Below are 21,329 nucleotides of genomic sequence, written 5' to 3'. Positions count from 1 at the left end.
TCCTAGTCCTCAGAGGACGATCAGTGATGTCAGACACAGCTCACCTGACCCGGGAAGTAATGTGTAACCATGACAGAAAAGTTAGAAGACAGACATGACATGACAAAATAAGAGGTGCTGAGGAGATGGCTCAGTGGCTGAGTATTTACTGCACAAATATGAGGACCCCTTTGAACCCCCAGCACCTGTGTGAAAAGCCTGGTGTGCTTGCGAATGCCTGTAACCTCGGGACGGGGGTGGGGGTGGGGTGGGGTGGCGGGGATGGGGTGGCGGGGATGAGAGTAGGAGGCTGGCTGGGCTTTGCTGCCAGCCTAGCTCCAGCTTCAGGGAGAGACAGCCTCATGAGAAGATGACAGAGAGTGGTAGAGCAGGAGCCCCACACACGAACGCAGACACACAGGCACACACACACACAGGCACACACACATACACACACACACACACACACACACACACACACACACACGAATGTACAGACACACAAGCACACATGGATACACATACATGCAGACATGCAGACACATAGATGCATAGGCCCACAGATGCATGTACCCATATGCACGCCCCGTGAGTGCACACACACACACACACACACACACACACACACATGCACACACGCACGCACGCATGCACGCACTCACTTACTCGTGTAAAGAAGAGCAATGATCTTATCGGAATAATGCATGCTATCTGCCAGGCATAGAGGGCGCAGACTGTGCTGGGCAGGCATCCCACTGGGCAAACACTCCTGTCTCCTTTGATGCTCCCAGGAACTGAACATGGCTTCCTTAGTCTTCTGAACCTCACTTTGCAGCAGAGACTCAGACAGACAGAGAGAGAGAGGTGAGCTGGTCTGCCCTGATTACATTAGACAGCTGGGCAGGTGGGTAGAGGCAGGATCACAGACTGTAGCCACATGCCTTTCTCTGCTGTCTCATGGATCTCTGCCTGCAGTGGCTCAGCAACGGGACTGATGGTTCCACAAACTGAGGGAATGCTGCATCGCGTGGGCAGCTGTTTAATTCTGAGGTCGCAGCCTAGCATCCTGTCTGTAGCCTGGACACTTAGATGCCAGTGCAGACATCTGGCCCTTACAGGCAGGTGCACTTAGCTGCCCTCTGAATCCCTGAAAGGCTGTGGAAACCAGTGGGAGCCTGAGCACACGCTGCTCGGACTCTGGAACCTCTGCTTTCAGTTTTCTTGAATCCAAAAGTGGACAGGACATTCTCTACAGTTATGTGGAGAATGGGCACTGACTCTGACATGAACTCTGGTGCTCCATATTTGACCACCTCTCTTTGGTGGGGAGGCCTGGTGGCACTCAAAGAAAGAATAAGCAGGCTACCAAGATGAGACTTGATAGTCTATGACCATATAGTGGGGGAGGAGGTCTCCCTTGGTCATAGACCTTGGGGAGGGGAATAGGGTGAAAGCAGGAGGGAGGGAGGAATGGGAGGATACAAGTGATGGGATAACAATTGAGTTGTAATCTGAATAAATTAATAAAATTTTTTTAAAAAGTGGAGAGAGCTATTTTCTGAGATGCTTTTATCTCTGACCAGGCCTGAACAGGGGTTTCCAGGCCCTGGCCCATGATGGCTACTGTTCTCATCTCTTTCTGCAATACTCTAGAGTCTGGGTGCAGCTTACGGGAGGGAGTAGAGGTGGAAGGTCCAGAGAGGCCAAAGGAGGTTGGATGTGGGCCCTGGGAATGGCAGAAATTGGATCTGAATCCCTGAGTGGATGAAGATCTGGATGGCGCAAAGACCAGGGTCAGGGGCTGGGTTAGGGGCATAGATGGTAAAACACTTGCTTTGCAAGCACAACAACCTCAGTTTAATCCCAAGAAACCGGGAAAGAGAAGTCAGGAGGGACGGTCCCTTGTAATCCCAGGACTGATAAGGCAGAGGCAGGGGGATGCCTGGGGCCTGCTGGGTAGCCTGACTAGCTTAATTGGTGAGTTCCAGGATATTGAGAGACCCTGCCTCAAAAAGGCAAGGTGGACAGTGCCCAAGGAATGGCATTGCAGAGACTGTCCTCTGGCCTCCATGTGCACACACAAGGTCGTAACCTCTCTGCCTCTGCGTTTGTACCCTTTATTCTTGCAGTATGAGCTCAAGCCTGTCTGGGATGAGATGTGCAAGAGGGCTCCTGTAAGCCATAAAGCACCACACAGAAGCGAGTTAATGTTATCGTTGCTATAATTATTGCTATTCTGAGTGCGCAGAGATGACGGATGGCTGGCCGTGAGAGTCCAGCCCGCCAAGAAAAATCTCTGTATTTCAGAGAGGAAGGGCTTTGAAATCTAAGGAGGTAAGCTCATTGCCCAAGGCACTGGGTTATCATTGTGAACAAGTGAACTGGGACAGGCCTGGCCTGCAGAAGGTGCTGTCTGTGTTCCCTTATCTCCTGCTTGCTTGCAGAGCTCGGGGCTTAAGAGATGGACACACAGAAGCTGACTGTAAAGAGGCTTTCCGCCAGCTCTGGCCCAGCAGGCAGCTGTAAGTCTCTACTCCTTGCTCAGACTCAGCCTAGGAAGGTGATGGGAATTAGAAACAAGTGCTCTTCTGAGCCTAGCACCTGGAGCAGCTCACCCATGTTTCAGCCTAGGCCAGCTTGAAGGCCAGACCGTCCTGTCCCTGTGGCCTCATGTTGCCTTGAGCCAAGGTCCAAAGGGCCTGCAGGGCTGGAGCCAACAGCCTAGCTGGCATGCATGGCTGAGGGAAGGTTCATCCAGGGTGGTGGGCAGCCAAAGGGAGGCTGTGGCGCTGCTCTTCTGACTGTGCCTGAAGCCCAAGGGCACCGCCCGGTGTGTAGTAGTAGCCACTTGGTCAACGCATACTGAGAGTCACATGAGAAACAGGCAGTGGTGGCCTCAAGAAGACACCTGGAGCCATAAGAAATTCCTTTGTCCCACAGTAACTATTACTAAATGTCAGTCCCGCCCCCCTCAAGGATCCGAGGGTAGAGAGCCCGTGGTCCCTGAGTGTTCAATCACTTACAGCCCTCATCCTGAAAGGTGTGGGGCCTGCCTCTTCCTGTCTCTCTACTTGGACAGATCAGCAGGCAGTTGCTGATCTGCTGCAGCCTTCAAGGACAAATAGAACCAGGATAGAAAGATAAATCCAGTCAGAGAGGTACTGCAGATGCAAGGACAGATGGACAGACTCCTGCCTGGCCTCTGTGCTCTGTCAGGGACCCACACATCCCATCTGTTCCTTGATCCCCACTGAAGTCATCTAGCTCAGAGACTGTTGGAAAATAGGACACATGTGCAGACACACATGGGCTGGGGTCACCCTTGGCACGGGCCCAGCCAGAACCAGTTCGAGGACAGTCCCCTCAGACCCACTGGTACCAGGCTGCTTTAGCTCGGTTTCCAGAGCCAGCCTCCTAACTCAGGACCAGTGACAACATCTTCTTTATGTCCCAGATAGCATCAGGAGGTAGGGCTCAGCTTTCTGTTCCCAAGGGAGGGGTGGGGCCTGTATGGGAGGAGGCAGGACCAGCAGGAGGGTAGGACTGCTCAGTCTCCCCAGCCTCCTTTTAGGTTTATTGTGGACTGTCAAACCAAACATCCCAGACTGGGACTTCAAACAACACAGGCATCATGTGGACATCACTGGAGACCTGGAGGAAGATGGGCAGACCTGCCCTCCTTCCAGGGCGCAGGAGAATCTCCTTTTGCCCCTTCTCAGGTCTGTGGCCTCACATGCTTCATGCTGTGGCTGTGACCCTCTGGCTGTGGCTGCTAACCTTCTATTGTCATGTGATCACCTTTTGCCATTATGCCAGGCTTTCTCCTCAGTTTGCCGCTTACAGGCCCTGTGATGACACTGGCCAGGTGATCCAGTCAAGTCCACGAACATATGGAGCTCGCATACATTGACACCCTTCCTTCATATATGGCTTCCCCTAGGTCTCCAGCATCGTACTTCTCCTTCCCACAGTCTGAGGAGCAGCTACAGGGCGGAGCCTAGTGATAGCCGACCTGGGAAGACCCAGGACAGCCATATGACAGAGGCCAAGGGTATGCTCCTCCGTGGCCGTTTTTCTGTTTAATTGATTTGAAATGGATTTGGCGGGAAGGGACATCCCAGGTAATAAATGGATTTAATAACACGTTCCATGGGTGGGAGTTTTCCAGGTTTGCATGCATCTGTTATCTTATTAGTTTTTCACGGAGGGGTGGCTGCAGCCGTTGTCCCAGTGATGGATGAGGACCCAGACACGTGGGTGGCCACACAGAGGGGGTTGGGAACGTGTTTTCTAGCCTGCCGAAGGTGCTCTCTTGCCAGTCGCCAGCAAGGTGTCTGGCAGGCTGCTTTGCTTCCCTCATCCCTGTCGGATAATCCCGCTGAGTTGCACAACCTGAGCCAAGCCAAGCATGCATTACCCCTGACCACCTGTAGAGGGCGTGGCACCAGACCTCTACTTAGCAGGGCCCGCGATTTTTAGCTTTTTATTCTATCTTCCTTCCACTCCCTCCCCGAGTGTGAGGGGCTCAAGACCTGGAAAGCAACTCTCCTGGGGACAGCTCTCCAACATCACTGGTGAATCAGAGGCAAGGGCAGTGGCTAGTCGGAGCATCATTCTAGGCCGAAGGTGGCTGCCTCCTTCCCTCCTCCCCGACCTTTCCAAGCCCGCTTACTTGCACCTGTCTTCTCAACCAGACACTATGCGCTTGGGCCAGGACAGTGCCATAGAGGTCCCCATGTCTGCCGATCTTCAGTCAGCTTACTCCTGGGTAGGCAGGCTAACCTAACCACATCACCTCCCCGGTCTATTTAAGGAGAGATGTGTTCTTTGCTTGTCTAGTGTAACAGAGAGACACTAATGGATTTTTGACAGGGCCAAGGCTGATGGAGTCATTCCATCGAGAGGCTGTGAGTGACCCCCCAGCCAAGGGCTGGGAAAGCACAATTCAGGGAGAGGTCACTTTAAAATGTCATTTCCGATCCCTTCCCCCACCGCTTAGAAAGATAGAGAAAATTAAGGCAGCATGAAGAGGAAAGGAAGGGAGGGAGCCTCTCTTTCACCCTGGAGTCTGGCTGAAGTCTCCCAGCCCAGCTGACATTTGCTGTGACATTGCCTGTGAAGACAGTCCTCTTTTTAGAAAGAAAATATAGATAGGCTTAAGTCCAGGGTGCACATGACCTTCCAATGCAGCCTCACTTCTTTCCCAGCTGTAAATCTGCAATCTGGGAATCTTATGAGCAAGACTCTGGACCCGCTGTTCACAGTAAGTGATGCATTCTAACCGCCCTCTGCCCATGGCGATACCTTATCAGATTGTAATCTTAGCCAAGGCACCGGGAGGCACAATCTGCCCATCCCATTTACCAAACAGAGCAAGAAAGACAGTATCTTAGTAACCCTTTGAACAAAGGACCCAGAAGTCACAAAATCATACCTATGGCTGACACTTCAGCGTACTGTTCTCAAGCAGGCCACGCCCACACTTGTCTGTGGAGCATCCTTTGCTTAAGAGCCTCTCTTTCTGTTAACCCCTGTGCTTAAACCTGTGTTGAAATCTCTTTCTAGAAACATCAGTGCTACTTCATACGTCAGCCCTGAAATTCTTTTCTGGAGTGCAGCTAACAACCCTGGCTTTACCTGAGTCTCTGACAGCTCCTAATGCTGCTTTGTGCTGTGTCTCTGGCTCCTTCTCCCATTGATAGTGACGCATCACACACACGGGGTGGCTTGGCCCCAACGCAAGGGGCTCCCCTTTCTGCCTTAGCCCTGAGATTGTGTTGAGTTCACACATCTCTTTTGATGTTTTTTTTTCTCTTCTAAACTTGGTGAGCATGTATGCATGAAAGCAGTCTTTAAAGCGTATGTGGTGTGTGTGTGTGTGTGTGTGTGTGTGTAGGATAGAAAAAACTCAAAGGGATCAGTTCTCTCCTACCATGTGGGTCCCAGAGATTGAAGTCAGGCCAAGACATCGGGTTTGGCAGCCAGCGTCTTTACCTACTGAGCTACCTCACTAAGCTCTCAGATGCTTTTTAGCAACTCATTTTTGTCTTCTTTTTCCTCTTTGGAGGCCATGTAGTGCTCTCTAAAGCCCTCAACCTCCCTCAGACAATAAAGACACTGTATGCTGGGGGTGGGGGTGGGCGATGGGGGGGTGGGTGGAGGGGTGGGTGGGGGCTGTGGGTGTGGGGTGAGGGGATGGGACTGTGAATCCCCTTGGTCCTTTAGATGCTAGGCCGGAAGAGGCTCACCCAGCTCCTGCAGGCAACACCACCTCCTAGTGTCCTGTTTGAAGTTGCCTTTGCCTCCCCCTTGAGTCCCTGAGATGTGGGGACTCTGGAGCATCCGGGATAGGAGCTCTGCAGCCTCTAGGTTCCATCACAGTACCATGGCTGAGAGGAGGAGACTGGGAACAGGGTTTAGCGCTGGTGAGGTGGCAGGTAAATCCTCCCCTGGACCTGAAGGCCTAAGTATCTTAACTTCTTTTACTTTTTAAGCCCTTCCAGGAAAAAAAAATCCCCCGTCTCCCATCCTTAGGCTCCACAGTTAGCAAGTGTGCAGTATATAAGCGCTGAGCTAAGCCAGGGTCAGTCACCATAGATTCACCATGACCTCTGGGAGAAGCAGACATGGGTGACATGGGTTTGCAGTTTCTTTGCTCCACAGCATTACGATCAAATTTCAGTAGGGCATGACACCTGCCACTCCCTGGTGCAGGACGACAGGACGAGACATGGGGATGGTAGCCACTACGTGCTATATGATTTCATGTGCACGGTGCTGTCCTGTCTTCTGGCTGCCATGTCATTGCCACTGGCCCATCATGTGAGAAGAGGTGGGCAGCTTCTGGTGCCAAGGGAGCAGGAAGAGCAGACATCAGCAACAGTGAAGCCTGTACCTGGCATTCTGTAGAATGGGCTTCTTTTTTCTAACCCTCAGGAGGGTTGGGGAGACGGCTCAGTGAGTTAGCATTTGTTGCACAAGCACAAAGACCTGAGTTTGAATCCCAGCACCTGTGTAAAAGCTGGGTGTGAGTGTGAGCACCATAACCCCAGCACTGGGGTGGGGGTGTTTCTGGGACCTGCTAGTCAGCCAGTCTAGTGAAAACCTAGAGATCTCTAGGGCCTGTGAAAGACCCTGACTTGAGAGGATGGTAAGACAGAGAGTGACAGGGCACCTGATACCTTCCTCCAGACATACATATGAACACGTGTATGGGTACCAATCACAGACACACAGACACAGACACACAGACACACACAGACACAGACACAGACACACACACACACACACACACACACACACACACACACACACACACAGTCACAAATGCACACACATGCCGATCTGAAATGTAACATTTTTATCCTGAGGTGCTAATGGTCTGTGGCTTTTATCTCTGTGCGCATTCACACATGGGTGGACTTGCTGGGTGGCTGGCTATCTCCTCCACCTGCCTGAAAAAGCAGATTTATCAAGATATACTCACATGCCATCCAATTGCCCATTAAAGCATGCACTTCAACAGCTTTTAGTTCATTATTGGATAAGTGCAGCTGTCACTGTAGTCGATATTAGAACGTCTTCATCACCTCACAGGAAATCAGTCTCCATTACTGCTGCTGCCACCCCACCTCCTCAGGCTCGGGGTCTCTGCAGACCTCCCCACTGCAGGCACTCAGCAGGGAGACACTCACAAGGCACGACCTCTGTGTCGGCCTGCGACATATGTCAGCACTTTCCTTCTTAGAGAGCAATAATGTTTTACCCGTGTCTGCTACATGCTTGTCTAGTTACATATCCTGCAATTCCATGATCTGTGTGTGTGTGTGTGTGTGTGTGTGTGTGTGTGTGCATGTGCGCATGCATGCATACATGTGTGCTTGTCTAGTTACCTGTCCATGGGGGCAATTTCATGCATGCATGTATGTGTGTATGTTTCTGTGTGTGTTTAAGGCCACCCCTCTTTTGAGACAGAATCTCTCATTGAATCTGGAGGTCTCTGGGCTGGCCAGTCCCAAAGATCCATCTGTATTCTGTTTCTCCAGTGTTGGGACTGCAAGTGCTGGCCACCGTGCTCTGCTTTTTACAGAGGTCCTGGAGCTCAAACTAAGATACTTCTTCTTGTACAGCAAGCACTTTACCAATGGGACTTTCACTCAGTCCATCCATCCATCCATCCATCCATCCATCCATCCATCATCCATCCATCCATCCATCATTCATCCATCCATCCATCCATCCATCCACCCACTCATCCATCTATCTATCTATCCATCCATCCACCCACTCATCCATCTATCTATCCATCCATCCATCCACCCACTCATCCATCTATCTATCCATCCATCCATCCACCCACTCATCCATCCATCCATCCATCCATCCATCCATCCATCCATTCACCCACTCATCCATCTATCTATCCATCCATCCATTCACCCATCCATCTGTCTATCTATTTTTAGAAATGCTCTGGCAGTGTTGCCCAGGGCTCATCTTGACCTCATGATCTTCCTGTGCCAGTCTCTTGAGTGCCGGGGCTGCAAGTGTGCATCACTGTATTTGGGCCACCAGACTCTATCCAGGTTCCTCTGAGCATCCTTGTCCGTTATGCCTTACCCTTGCCTGGTTTCTCTGCTCTTGTACCACCAAGGGAAAAATTCCATGCTGACTTGGTTCATGAAGAAACCATCGCTTCTTCACCCCCACACTCCATCTTGGGGTTCTACAGCTTTGGCTTGCTCTTGGCAGGAATCCCCCAATCCTGGCCACCTAACCATATTCCTTTTAGCAATCCTTACCTCTGAGTGCCTCGCTGCTCAGTTGGCGAAACCCCGGTTGCCTCTGTTACATTCAGGTTGAGTTCAGCATCTCCTGTCTGCCGCAACAGAGCCAGAAAAAATCTGTCTTGCTGGGCTGGGGAGATGACTCAGTCAGTGAAGCCCTTGCCTTGCAAGGATGAGGACCGGAGTTTGGTCCCCAGGGCACTGGTAAAAAAAAAAAAGACAGGTGCCGTAGTGCATACATATAATCTGACTTGATGATGGTTACCTGGGCGGCAGGGAAAGGCAGCGGCTGGTTGGCTCTCCAGCCTTGCCTATCTGGAGAAGTTCCAGGGCAATGAGAGACACTTTCTCAAACAGAAAGTAGAGGCAACTGAGGAATGACACTTAGGGTATCTTCTCTCCTGTGCACACACCTACACTCAGCCTCCCCTCCCCCCAATCTGTCCAGCTTGGGTTATTTGCTATGAGCTGCCGGGCTTTCTCCCTCTGGCTCATAGGAACCCAATTGCTATGCACACAGACACACACAGACACAGACACACACACACACACACACACACACACACACACAGACACACACACACACACACACACACACACACACACACACACACACGGCACCTGTGTGGACCTATGGTTTTGTTTCTCTGGGGCCAAGTATTAAGAATGGAGCTGCTAGGGCTTGAGTTTAATTGGTGTCCTGTGTGGGGGTTGACAGCTTTAGGCCTAGCTCATGTAGCAGTTGTTCACACAGGTTTACTCCCTCAGGAGTGGAAGAAATCCTGTAAAGGAGCGGGCACAGTGGGAACAGGCACCTTGGCTTCCCACACACAAATTCTATGCCATCTGTGCAGCCACCATGTCCTCAGTCGTACCCACAGGTGGGAGAGGAAGTGGCACTCAGAATGTCCCCAGGGCTTCACACACAAGGCTGGCAAGCTGGTGTGATGTACACTGCTGACGAAGCGTCACGAGCTATCTGAGTTCACAGAGAAACTGGCTCCAGATGCGAGGCTGTCCCCATCAACTCTGTGACTGAGAGGGGAAAACAACAAAACAGCCCAAGAGTGAAAAGGCTGTGATGGGGGACAGCTGGAGAGCGAGCCCTTTGCAGTAGAGGTTACCCCACAGTATGGAAGTGCCTTGAATGGAAGGGAGGAGTTTGGCCGATGGGAAACGCCTACCAGTGCCTCCCATTCCCCAGTTGGTCTACTGGATTTGGTAACCTCACTTTTCTGCTGTTCTTATTATTTATGTGGGGAGCGTCACCAGAGGGGCCACTTGCCTTTGCCCAGGATTCTCTATCAGGAACTCCAGCTGGCTGCTTCAGTGTTGATGGGTCTCCTCAGTTTGTTTTTGCTGCATGTATTAAGCACCCAATGTGAACTTTTGTTGTCTGTCTGTCTGTTCGTCCATCTGTCTGTCTGTCTATCTGTCCGCTTGTCTGTCCATCTGTCTGTCTGCCTGCCTGTCTGTCTGCCTGCCTGTCTGTCTGCCTGCCTGCCTGCCTGCCTGTCTGTCTGTCTGTCTGTCAGCCTGTCTGTCTGTTATCTGTCTGATGGGGACAGTTTAGTCCCTGTCTGAGCTAACCCTGAGAATGGAGGCAGAGTTCTCATTTGAGAATGGACAGTCTTTAGCAGAAGGAAGTGGGTTCCAGAACCCACCTGAACACAAAAGGCAGAAGACAAGGAGAGACTAGGGAGGGAGGAGAAGACAGATGGGGTTTAGTACCCCACAGCTGGCAGTGGCTCAATGTCAGGTTTAGGTACCCTGGAAGGGAAATAATGGGGACCCTGCTCCTCAGCATCAAGCCTGACCTGGGACCTCGGGTGGGCACGCTGTGAGCAGGGCCATCTGGGTAATGGCTGCTGCTGTTCTGTTTGTCCTTTTCTAATTAAGGCTATAGGAAACAGCCCTTCCCCATAATTCAGTCACCACACGCCCTTCAGTGTCACTTTAATTAAAGTCAAGGCCAGGCACAGCTGAGATGGTCCCCATCACTGGCACTAAATCAATTCCTCGTCTTGAGTCAGAGGCCCCTTGAAAGTGAAGAATGGCAGGACTGAAAAATGAATGCCCACAGGAGGCTGGCACTGCCATGAGACTGGCCTCTGCTCCTGGGGGAACGTGTTTCTCCCCTGCCTGTCTGGATCCTGCCCTCACCTCAGAACAGGTAGGTCCCCAGGGCAGAACCAGGCAGTAAAAGTTGGACCAAGGACCAAGGGTCTGCAGCCCATTCCCCTCCACTGTGCACACTGAGGGAGAGAGGAAGGCCAAAACACATTCAAGAACTTGTGACTGTCTTTAGGAGCCCAAGGAGGCAGGATGATGGAGCCCAGTGTGATATCTTGGGACCTGGGCAGACAGCCAACCCTGGTGGAGCCATCATTGAAACTGGGATGGTGTGGAGACAGTGGACAGCAGTCTTGTCCCAGGTGACGGTCCCACCCTGGTAATGTCTGCTAACCACTGGTGAAAAAGCTAGCCGGCTCTTCAAATTGGGACTCTACAAATGGGAGTAGCCTAAATTACAAAGCGCATTGAAAAGCAATTCCTGTAAAACCACACCCTCCTCTTGGACAAGAGAGGCCAGACGAAAATGGTTTCCCTTACTTTCCCTAGGGTGAGGGGCCAGGGACAGGCTAGAGAAGTGGCCAGGCTACCTGCTCCTAAAACCGTGGGCACCAGCTCTGCCACTGGGACTCCTGGCTACTGCCAAAGGTCGCTCACGCTCTGTGGCCATTTGTGCCTCTCTCAGCATGGGTGTCAAGTCTCCTCACCCTGGGATTGGCAGCCCACGTTCTGTTTGTGTCAAGCATGGGCTCTGTTCTGCCTCAGTGGTCACTCCCGGCCTCGGTGTATCGGCAGCAGTGACAGGAGACAGGAATTGCTGTCATTCTCATCCCGTGGGTGCTGGAGAAAAGGCTCCTTGGGGCCAGGGGTTTCCTGATTCACCCACAGAGTGGGTGCTGAGTGGAACTCCTCTGTTCTCACGGGTGGAATCAAGGACCCAGCCTGAGTGTCTATGGTCATAACTTCCATCCTGGCTGAGCTTGCTCCTTGTGCAGCTGCCCCGTGTGCCCTCCAGCGGCTCATTATAAACCTTCTTTCGTGCTACGCCTATTGCCTTTATCTTTTTTTAAAAAAGATTTATTTATTGTATATGAGTGCTTTATCTGCAGAAGAGGGCATTAGATCACATTATAGATGGCTGTGAGCCACCATGTGGTTGCTGGGAATTGAACTCAGGACCTTTGGAAGAGCAGGCGGTGCCCTTAACCACTGAGCCATCTCTCCAGCCCTATTGCCTTTATCTTTAGAGTACAGGGAACAGTGTCTTAGTTCTTCCACTGGGGACAGATCCCCCGCCCTCCTCCCCAATCCGATCAGCAAAGGCAGAGGGGCCTGAGATGTGTCCAAGCCTGGGGTGGACAGATTCTGCGTGGGAGGGTGGGGTGACGGGCAGTGCTAGTTACAGCATTCTTATTTACTTCCATCAAGGCTTTCTTGTACGTGTGTGTACATGTGTGCATGTGTGCGTGCATGTGTGTGTGTGTGTGTGTGTGTGTGTGTGTGTGTGTGTGTGTATGTGTGCAGTGCACTTGGGCATCTGTGGACACCAGAGGCAATGCCTTACTTAATCACATTCCAACTTATTTTGATTTTTAAAATTTTATTCATTTATTTGTTTTTTGGTGGCAGAGTCTCTCGTTGATTTGGTTAGGCTGGCTGGCCAAAACCCCTCTACCCTGCTCTCTGCTCTCTCCCTCTCTCTCTTCTTCTTACTCTTCCTGTCTCTGTCTCTGTCCTTTTCTCTGGGGTACCCCTGGCCCCTTTCCTTCTCCCTCACCCCCATGCTCATTTAATAAACTCCTCTACAACTTAATATCTGGCACCTGGTACCTTATCATTACCTTATACTGTTATCTACCTTCTTACTGCTTTAATTATTAATAATAACACCAGGGATCAGGGTTACAGCCCAGGGATTACATGCAGGTGTGTGCCGACACACCCAGCTTTTACTAGTGCTGGGAATCTAAGCTCATGTCTCTGCCCTCTGCCTCCCCTCCCTGCTCTTCTCCCCCGCCCCCCCCACCCCCAGCTCCCCTGCCCACCTGCAGCAAGGCTCTTAACTGGCCTTTTCTGCTTTGGAGAAGGCCTCTGAAAGACTAAAACATTAAGAGCTCCTTGGGAGAGCATGTGCTCTGTTAGCTGTGTGGTTAGGGCTGTTACCGGGATGGATAATGGGGCCACTGGGCCAGCATCATGAAATTCTAATGTTTCTGAGCAGTTAGCAGGGAACCGGCCTTCAGGGAAGAGGTTAAGGGAAAAGAAGTAACACTCCCACTCCACATCTGGGTTGTAAAGTGAGGTAACACCCTCACCTCACAGTGGGGGGTGCCTCCTTACTCACCTCTATCTCCCCCAGCCTAGGAGGGGAGGGCCCAGGGAACCTGTACAGGAGCAGTCGGGCACTACTAGTTGTCTACCAGCCATGGCGGTACCACCTACCCCAACAGGGTGCTGCCTTTCAGTTTCTGCTTCAAGAAACACCTGTTCTCACCCCTTCTGTGTCTTCATATTTTTCGTCCCTGGGCGGTCTAGCCTCTGTTTGCCTCTGGGAAGAACCGCAGACTCCTTGGCAGCCTTCCCGAGGAGGCCCTAGCTCTAGCCATTAGTTTGGATTATGGATACACACTCCAGAGGGTCGTGTCACTCACTGTGTGCTCCTCACGGCAGAGCCAGACCGAGCTTCAATCTTGGCTCCTGGACCTGCCCCAGATGGGAGCTCTTCTGGGGGCTTGACAGTAAAGAAGCCACGCTAGACAAATCTTTAATGCATGTGGAATAATGACCAGAGTGATAAACACAGATCTCCCCCCCCACCCCCCCCACCCCACCCCCACCCCCGTCTCTGCTGAGGATCGGGGCCTGATTTCTTCCTTAGTGTCACAACTAGGAGCAATAGTGGCAAAACTTAAACCCAAAGTCCAGTTGGCCCCCAAACACGAACTTCACCACTACCAAATCTCCTAAACCCACTTCTATGACTACAGGCTTGGGGAAGGGCTGGGCAGGAGACAGGAGAGCATGGTCTATCTAGGCCTTGGCCCTGGGGATGGCTGTGCTTCCTCTGTTGTGCATCTTTGGCAAGGTAGGGAGGGATCCACACTTCACAAACAGGCCACTGGCTACTCAGTTGTATTGCTCTGGTCAGGCCCAGGCAGGTATTCGAGGGGCTTTTTTTCCTTCTTTTTTTAATGTTCATTCCCACCCGAGTCTGCTCTTCCAGCTCTGCTCCAGTGTTCTGCCTTGCACGGAGCTCTAAGACAGTCTTGGAGGAAAGCTGTCACCTTACATCCCTGTCAGCATTTGAGTTACACCCACTTTACCAAGTATGTACACCACAGAATGTAGTACCCAGATAGCAAGACCCCCCGAAAAGACCACCAGGACTCAATACTGATGCAACACACATAAGGTCCCTGTATTACAGGCTTGAGCACGGACTACAATCCTTCCTGACCACAACAGGATAGGAGAGTGGCGCAGAGCTTCAAGGGCAATGGGTTTATAACAGAAAAAGCTTGTGGGTCACAGGAATGTGTCGACCTTTAGGCGGGTTGGGTTGAGCCTGAGTCTCCAGGAGAAGTTTTTTTTTGTTTGTTTTTTGTTTTTTGTTTTATCTCAGAGGAACACTGGGAGCTGATTGTATCTAATTGCCCAGGTGGAGTTTCTGAAGACTGTTGGCAGGTGTGGTTTACAGCAGTACTTGGTCACTCCCAGAACGTAGAAAGTAAGGGTTACCTAGAGGCGAGTTCTCACAGAACATACAGACCATAATATTAGTCATAGAACATACAGATCATGGTGTTAATTTAGTCCTTGCAAGAACACAGAAACAACAAACAAACAAACAAACAACAACAACAGCAATGTGTTGAGGGGAGCACAATTACTTGCATTCAGGAGAGTAGCTAGAAACCAGGAGCTGTCCCTTAAGGAAGAGGCTCAGTGTATGTGCCTGGGCTGACCTACAGAGCCTGTCACTCTAGGCAGCCTTTCCAGAAGAGCCATGTCTCCACAGTTCTAGAGGCAGAGGTCCGCCATGTAGTCCTATCAGGCGTGAGTCCTTCAGCTGTGACCCCCCCCCCCCCCCGCCCACTCAGGTAGTGGGTACATCTTGTAGGGACATTACGCCAACCTCTGCCTCCACAGCCACCCCCCTTTTCCCCTGTTTCTGTGTCTCTCTTCCCATCAGCACAGGCTGAGAGTCACTGTGCCCCAGTACAACCCTATCGTAACTGTGGACACCCGTGGACACCCCATTTCTAAATAAAGCGACACTCTCATTTCTGAATCAGGTGCTGGGGGTTAGGACTTCAACACTAACCCACAAAGCAGGAGTCACTCCTGAACACCACTTCAGTGTCAAACGTAATTCACATCTTTTCTTTTCCTCACTTGTCAGCCACTCCAGGGCTGGCCCCCTCACTCTCTCTGCCACTTTCTGTTTGGGCTGCAGAAGGGAGAAAAGCCAGAGTGGGCCCTGCCCCTGGCTCATGCATCCTGTGGCTTCTGCCTTGAGCACACAGTCACCCATTCATTTGTCCACAGATAGCCACCCACCCTGGTTGCACACAGCATCTGGGTGTGGCTGGCCATCCTTGTGGGGCTGTCTCTACTTTAGCTCCAGGAGGCTTTGTGTTTGAGGGAGGATATTTTCAGCGAAGAAAAAAAAAAAACCTGGGTGAGAAGGAAATTTTAGCATCCCAAAGAAAACTAATAATTGCCCATGGCATCTGTTACCGAGTCTATTTTTGGAAAGGTTTTCAGGGGGGCGGGGGGGTTGGCCCTACCTTGACTATGGTTGATGAGAAATGACGGGGGCTGCACCTGCAGAGCTGAGGCCCTGGCGAGGCTCCAGGTCTATTCCCTTTATTCAGGGCAAGCTGATCTCCAGTGTCAAGTTCACTTTCCATTTCCTACAGCTCAGCAGAGAAAGCCCATTAAATCCCGGAAACTATGCCGAGGAGTAGAGTTGGACGCTTGCTGGGAGCGACAGCTGCCTTCAGCTTCAGCGCTGGGGACAGCTGAGCGGGACCAAGCTAGCAGCCAGAGCAGCGGTGGGGGAGGGTGAGATGGGGGTGGGGCCAAACCCCTCCTGCTTGAATGGCGTTCACCTCTGCTCCAGGCTTGAGCAGTTCACAGCCAAGGGGGCGGGGGATGTGGGAGCTTTCCTGGGAAGGAAGGGGTAGAGTGTGTCCTCTGTATTCTGTTCAGGGAAGAACGGCTGGGCAGAGTGCCTGGCTCTGGGCCTCTGAGGCCCGTGTTCTAGCATCGCTGTGTGGTCCCTGGGGTAAGCTTTGGAACTGACGCAGGCCTGGGGCGAGCCCCAGCTCAAAGTGTGGCTGGAGCCGGTCTTCCCCCAGTTCCCCAGGAGATCGATCCCCAGATAGGTGCGGCAAGGACAAGACTGTCTACTTGGGGGTGAGTCGCTGGAGGTCTGTGCCAGGACCTCAGACTGCATGCTTGATAAAGCAGCTCCGATCCACCCTGCCTGGCAGGATAGAAGTAGAGTGTCCCCTCTCGTCTCACTCCTCAAGTCACACCAGGGCCGCTGGCATTCTTGCCCACTCCGTGGTCTAGCATCCGCTGGCTGCCTTGTGGGCTGTGCTCCTGGTCCCTCTATTTGCAGGATGTATTTTGGTGCCTCCTTTCAGGAGGACCCTAGAGTTGAGTTGCGTGAGCTTTTCTAAATTGTCCCAGAGTCCACAGTGGAACAAGTGTTCTTAGCATAGCTGGTGTGGCACTCCTAGGGACATTTACCAAATGGAGAAATGTCAGGCAGAAGTTTGTAAATCCAGGGGCTGTGGGCATCATTGGTGGACCCAGCTGGGAAGGCGGTGGGCGGGGCTGGCTTTTATCTTGGCTCTTGCAGGGAATTTTGGAGGGCCCTCAAACCATGGCTGTATCCCTGACCAGTCTCCCCTTCCCATCCCTACCCAGGCATTTGCAGTCTGCTGGAAGCGGGCTGCCTACCATACCAGGTGAAGTTCACCAGAACTAAAGGGTGCTTTCCAGAATAGACAAATCTCCACAAACACATTCAGATGCACAGATGTTTGCATGGACCTTGAGTGTCTCGCTGGGCTTTGCAGTTGGTTTCTTGGCCCTTTAAGAGCAGAGCCAGGACTGTCACCAAGGAGCCAGGAGCTGTCATCAGAAGCCCCTGACAGAGGTTCCCCCTTCTAAAGATGGGGAGTTCTAAGGGTCTGTGGGCCTACTGAGACAAGGAAGGGGCATTGAAATAGGGCTGGTTGAGTGGTGGCACCCAAGGGTCCTGCAAATGCTTGCATTGAGCCCTGCTGTCTTGGGACACCCTGTCAGCTTTTAAGACCCAGAGGAAACACACAGGCCACCGAGTGAAAGCCTTCCTGCGTGGTCTTCACACTGTCTCAGAGCTTCCAGTGGTGTCTGAGGGAAGAGAGGAGGCCTTTTCCTCTTCCTCCTGCAGTTCAGGGACAGGAGTCCCCAGACTCAACAAGCAAAATTGCAGGAAATCTAAATAAACCTGAATTTCAGTAACAACAAATACTTTTTTAAAAAACCGTGACCACATTATATACATCATTTAATGCACATTTATGCTAAAAAAAAAAACATTATTCTCTGAGCTAAAACCAGGAATGCTGGATTTTATTTGGTACCATTTTTCTTAGGCATCCCACATCCATCCATCCAACCAACCATCCATCCATCCATCCATCCATCCATCTGCTCATCCATCCATCCATCCATCCATCCATCTGCTCATCTATCCATCCATCCACCTGACCATCCATCCATCCATTTACCTGACTGTCCGTCTGTCCGTCCGTCCATCCATCCATCCATCCATCCATCCATCCATCCATCTATGTATTTGCTCATCCACCTGTTCATACATCCTTCCACTCATCCATCCACTCATCCATCCATCCATCTGCTCATCTATCCATCCATCCACCTGACCATCCATCCATCCATTTACCTGACCGTCTGTCTGTCCGTCCATCCATCCATCCATCCATCCATCCATCCATCCATCCATCCATTCATCCATCTTTTGGGGGCTAGCCCCAGCAATGGCCAGGTCCCACAGAGGAGATAAGGAATCACTGACAGGGGAGTGAGCCTGGAATGGGGGTCAGGGGAAATTTTTCATCCCGACTGGCAGTCCTGGTGCTTCTTTATCTATACAGACAGTAGGCAGGGATAGATGCCTGTAGTTCTAAAACATAGAGCATACCATTTTGCATCCAGACACTTGTTTTAACTTCCTCTCGGTCGTAAGTTTAGTCATCATTGATAAATCATGATAGACTAGAGTTATCTTTTACAATCGTATTTGAGGCCATCCGTTTAGTCATCACTGACACATGGTGATAGAACTGAGTTATCTTTTACAATAATTTTCTTTCATCAATCCCACAACCAAACTTTAAAAAATCTTGTAGTTGCAAGGGCACTAGACAGAAAGAAAATCTCCAAGCCAGCCCGGGCAGATCGTCACGTCCCAAACAGTGTGTTATCAACTTTTAATGGTCAGAGGGCTAATTGTCATTAGCAAGATGACCAAGAAAAATCTTCAGGCCAAACCTGCTGCAGCTATTATTTAATTTCTGGCATAATACAATGTTTATATTTTATATATTTGTCGAATGTATTTATATGTCCAATCATGGTATATTCTTTTGTTCCTTGGTCATATGACACCCGAGACCTCCTTGTGAGGCTCTGGCTCCAAGACTCCGTGGGAACATCTGCCGCTGTGCTTACTCAGGAACAAGGTAATCAGAACAAAGCAAACTTTAAAAAGTGAACAGGGTTCAGTGGGATAGAGGAGTTGACAGCGGATCAGAGTAAAAGCCTCTTCCTGCCATACACTCAGACAATTACACAGCACGTAAGATTGGGGCCGCATATGGTATGCCCCTCGAGGGAAAGATACAGCCACAAAGTTATATTGGCTGGAGTTATTTCTGCCCTACACAGGGGCTTATACTCACGGGCAAAGAATGATGTGGGTAAATGATAAAAGAATGAAGCAATAAGTTAACCCTTTCAGCTGGGCATGGTGGGACCCATCCACCTAGCCACTCACCCATTTCCTCACCTGTCTCTCCATCCTCCCATCCATCTATCCACCTGCCCACATATCCACCCCACCTGTCCATCTGCCCACTTATCCATCTCCACACCCATCTACCTAGCCGCTCACCTGCCACTCTTCCATCTGGCCATCTACCTATCTGCTTGTCACATTCTTATTCAGCCAGCCAGCCAGTCAGCCAGGGTGGTGGTGGTGGTGGTGGGAGCCTTTGGGGCAATAGAATCTACCCCAATGCTGGCACAACTTAAAGCCTGGATGAGTGCTGTAACCTCTACTATGCGTGTGTAGCCTTGTGCAGAGGGTTCAGGGCCGTAGAGCAGGGCCATCTCTGAAAATGATACCAAGTGTCTTAGTTAAGGTTTCTATTGCAGTGATGAAACATCATGACCAAAAAGCAAGTTGGGGAGGAAAGGGTTTATTTGGCTTACACTTCCACACCACTATTCATCACTGGGGGAAGTGAGGACAGGAGCTCAAACAGGAGGAACCTGGAGGCAGGAGCTGATGCAGAGGCCGTGGAGGAGTGCTTCTCACTGGCTTGCTCCCTATGGCTTGCTCAGCCTGATTTCTTATAGAACCCAGATCACCAGCCCATATATGATGTCACCCACAATAGGCTGGTGCCCCCTCCATCAATTCTTAATTAAGAAAATGCCCTACAGGCTCGTGTCAGCCTGACCTTATGGAGGTATTTTTGAAATTGAGGTTCCCTCCTCTCGGATGACTTTACCTTGCTTCAAGTTGGCGTAAGGCTACCCAGCACCCCAAGGCTGTGTACTAGACACAGAGAGGCACTAAGGCGAAAAGGAGGATGGAGAAATTGTCCTAGCAGTGGGAGACACAGACACATGAAAAGTAAAGAACCCTGATTTGACATCAAGCTTCATCCTCTGTGCGCACCAAGGCAGCATTTGCACCAGACACCACATCAGGACCAGGCTCTCCCACTTCAGCATTGTTGACATTTTGGGGACTAGGTGATTCTTTGTTTAGAGTACATCTGGCTGACTAAAGGACACCAACAGAAGCTGTGATAACTGAATGTCTCTAGATGTTGCCCATACCTGCTGCCTGGTCTAGGGAGGTCTCCCTCAGCTGAGAGCCCTCATCCTGGAGACATCAAGCTTACTGATCAAAATAAGGGCAGCTCTTTCTTCTGAGAGGTTCTGGGAGACCTTGAGGAACTCAAAGATGCTGAAGTGAGCAGGAACAGAAATTTAAAAGCTACGTGTTCCAATAAACTCCTGATTTTTTAACAAGATTACAACTGAAATTGTAACACTGCCACCAGCCAGTGTTTTCAAAATACATAACTGCACCACAAAGTGTTAACAATGTGAATCGATTACTACTCTTAAATATATATCAATAATATATATGTACACGTATGTGTATATAGTCAATAGCATATTGAATTTTTTCACACTGTTTATCCAGCATAATTTGCAGTTGGTCTATATTTGATTAAATACCATCATCTTTTATGTAGGAGTTACATAAGTAAATAGAAAAATCATTTACAGTCTGATGCTCCATGAAAAATTAATCTGAGGTCTGTCTCGCACCTTACACTGGGGCTTGGTAGGGACGTGTGGTTAATTGGATGTGGAGAGCATGGAGGTGGCATCTGAGGCGAGTCGTAAGCTTCATTTCTTCGCCACTTGGAAGATTCAGACGTTTCTACAAATGTCTGGATCAACAACCGGAGTGGTTACCCCATCAAACACATCTTCCAGACGTTTCCAGGTAGCACATCATTTGCCATACTGCTGGTTAGAATCCTTCCCATGGGAAATTAATTCCTTTGGTTTGTCATGGCTGCTGTTTGGTGACAGGTGCCAGGCACTGATCATGGACCAGCCCAGGCTTCCTGTCCACACTCGGTCTCAATCCTGAGCAGGGGGCAAGAGGCAAGTTCTCAGGCCCACAGTACCTTCCACTATGGCGGCCCAGATGTACATCCATAATATGTGGGACCTTCTCCTCTAGGCTGGTGCATCCCAATCCTACCCACAGTTCCCACAGAGTTGGTGTCCAGAGACACGTGACAGAGGGACCAAGCCAAGGGTCAGAGGGCATGGTGGAGAAGTAAAAGAATGGGTTGTCTCTTTGATAGAGAAATCTGAGTAAGAGAAAGCCACCTGCCTCCAGACCCATGTTTTGAGCTCTTGGGAGTTTGGAACAGTTACCAATACACCACTCTCCTCCACTGGTGTGTCCTTGAACTGTCTTGAGGATGCCACCCACTGGGTGATCCCCACAGCAGAGATGATTTGTTCTGTGCCAGTTTCAGAAACCAAAAGTCTGAATGGAGGTGCAGCAGGGCTGGCTCCCTTCAGAGGTTCCAAGGGAAGGTCCTTCCTGTCTCTGCAGCCTTTGAGGCACCAGATGCTCCTGAGCTTGTA

At 50.8% G+C, this 21,329-nt stretch overlaps 1 long non-coding RNA gene across 1 annotated transcript in view; it reads right to left on the bottom strand.

Moving 5' to 3' along the window:
* The window catches only part of LOC311607809, a 307,121-nt gene extending 298,744 nt beyond the window's left edge, over nucleotides 1-8,377 (bottom strand). The window contains exon 1 of the long non-coding RNA XR_014782750.1: nucleotides 8,335-8,377. This is a non-coding gene — a long non-coding RNA (uncharacterized lncRNA). The remainder of the gene's footprint in view (nucleotides 1-8,334) is intronic.
* Nucleotides 8,378-21,329: the final 12,952 nt, after the last annotated feature.

Source organism: Acomys minous, assembly GCF_964271855.1.
Source record: "Acomys minous genome assembly, chromosome: 10".
In the NCBI taxonomy this organism is placed as follows: domain Eukaryota; kingdom Metazoa; phylum Chordata; class Mammalia; order Rodentia; family Muridae; genus Acomys; species Acomys minous.
The sequence above is the reverse complement of the archived record's forward strand: the minus strand, read 5'-3'. Positions and strand labels throughout refer to the sequence as shown.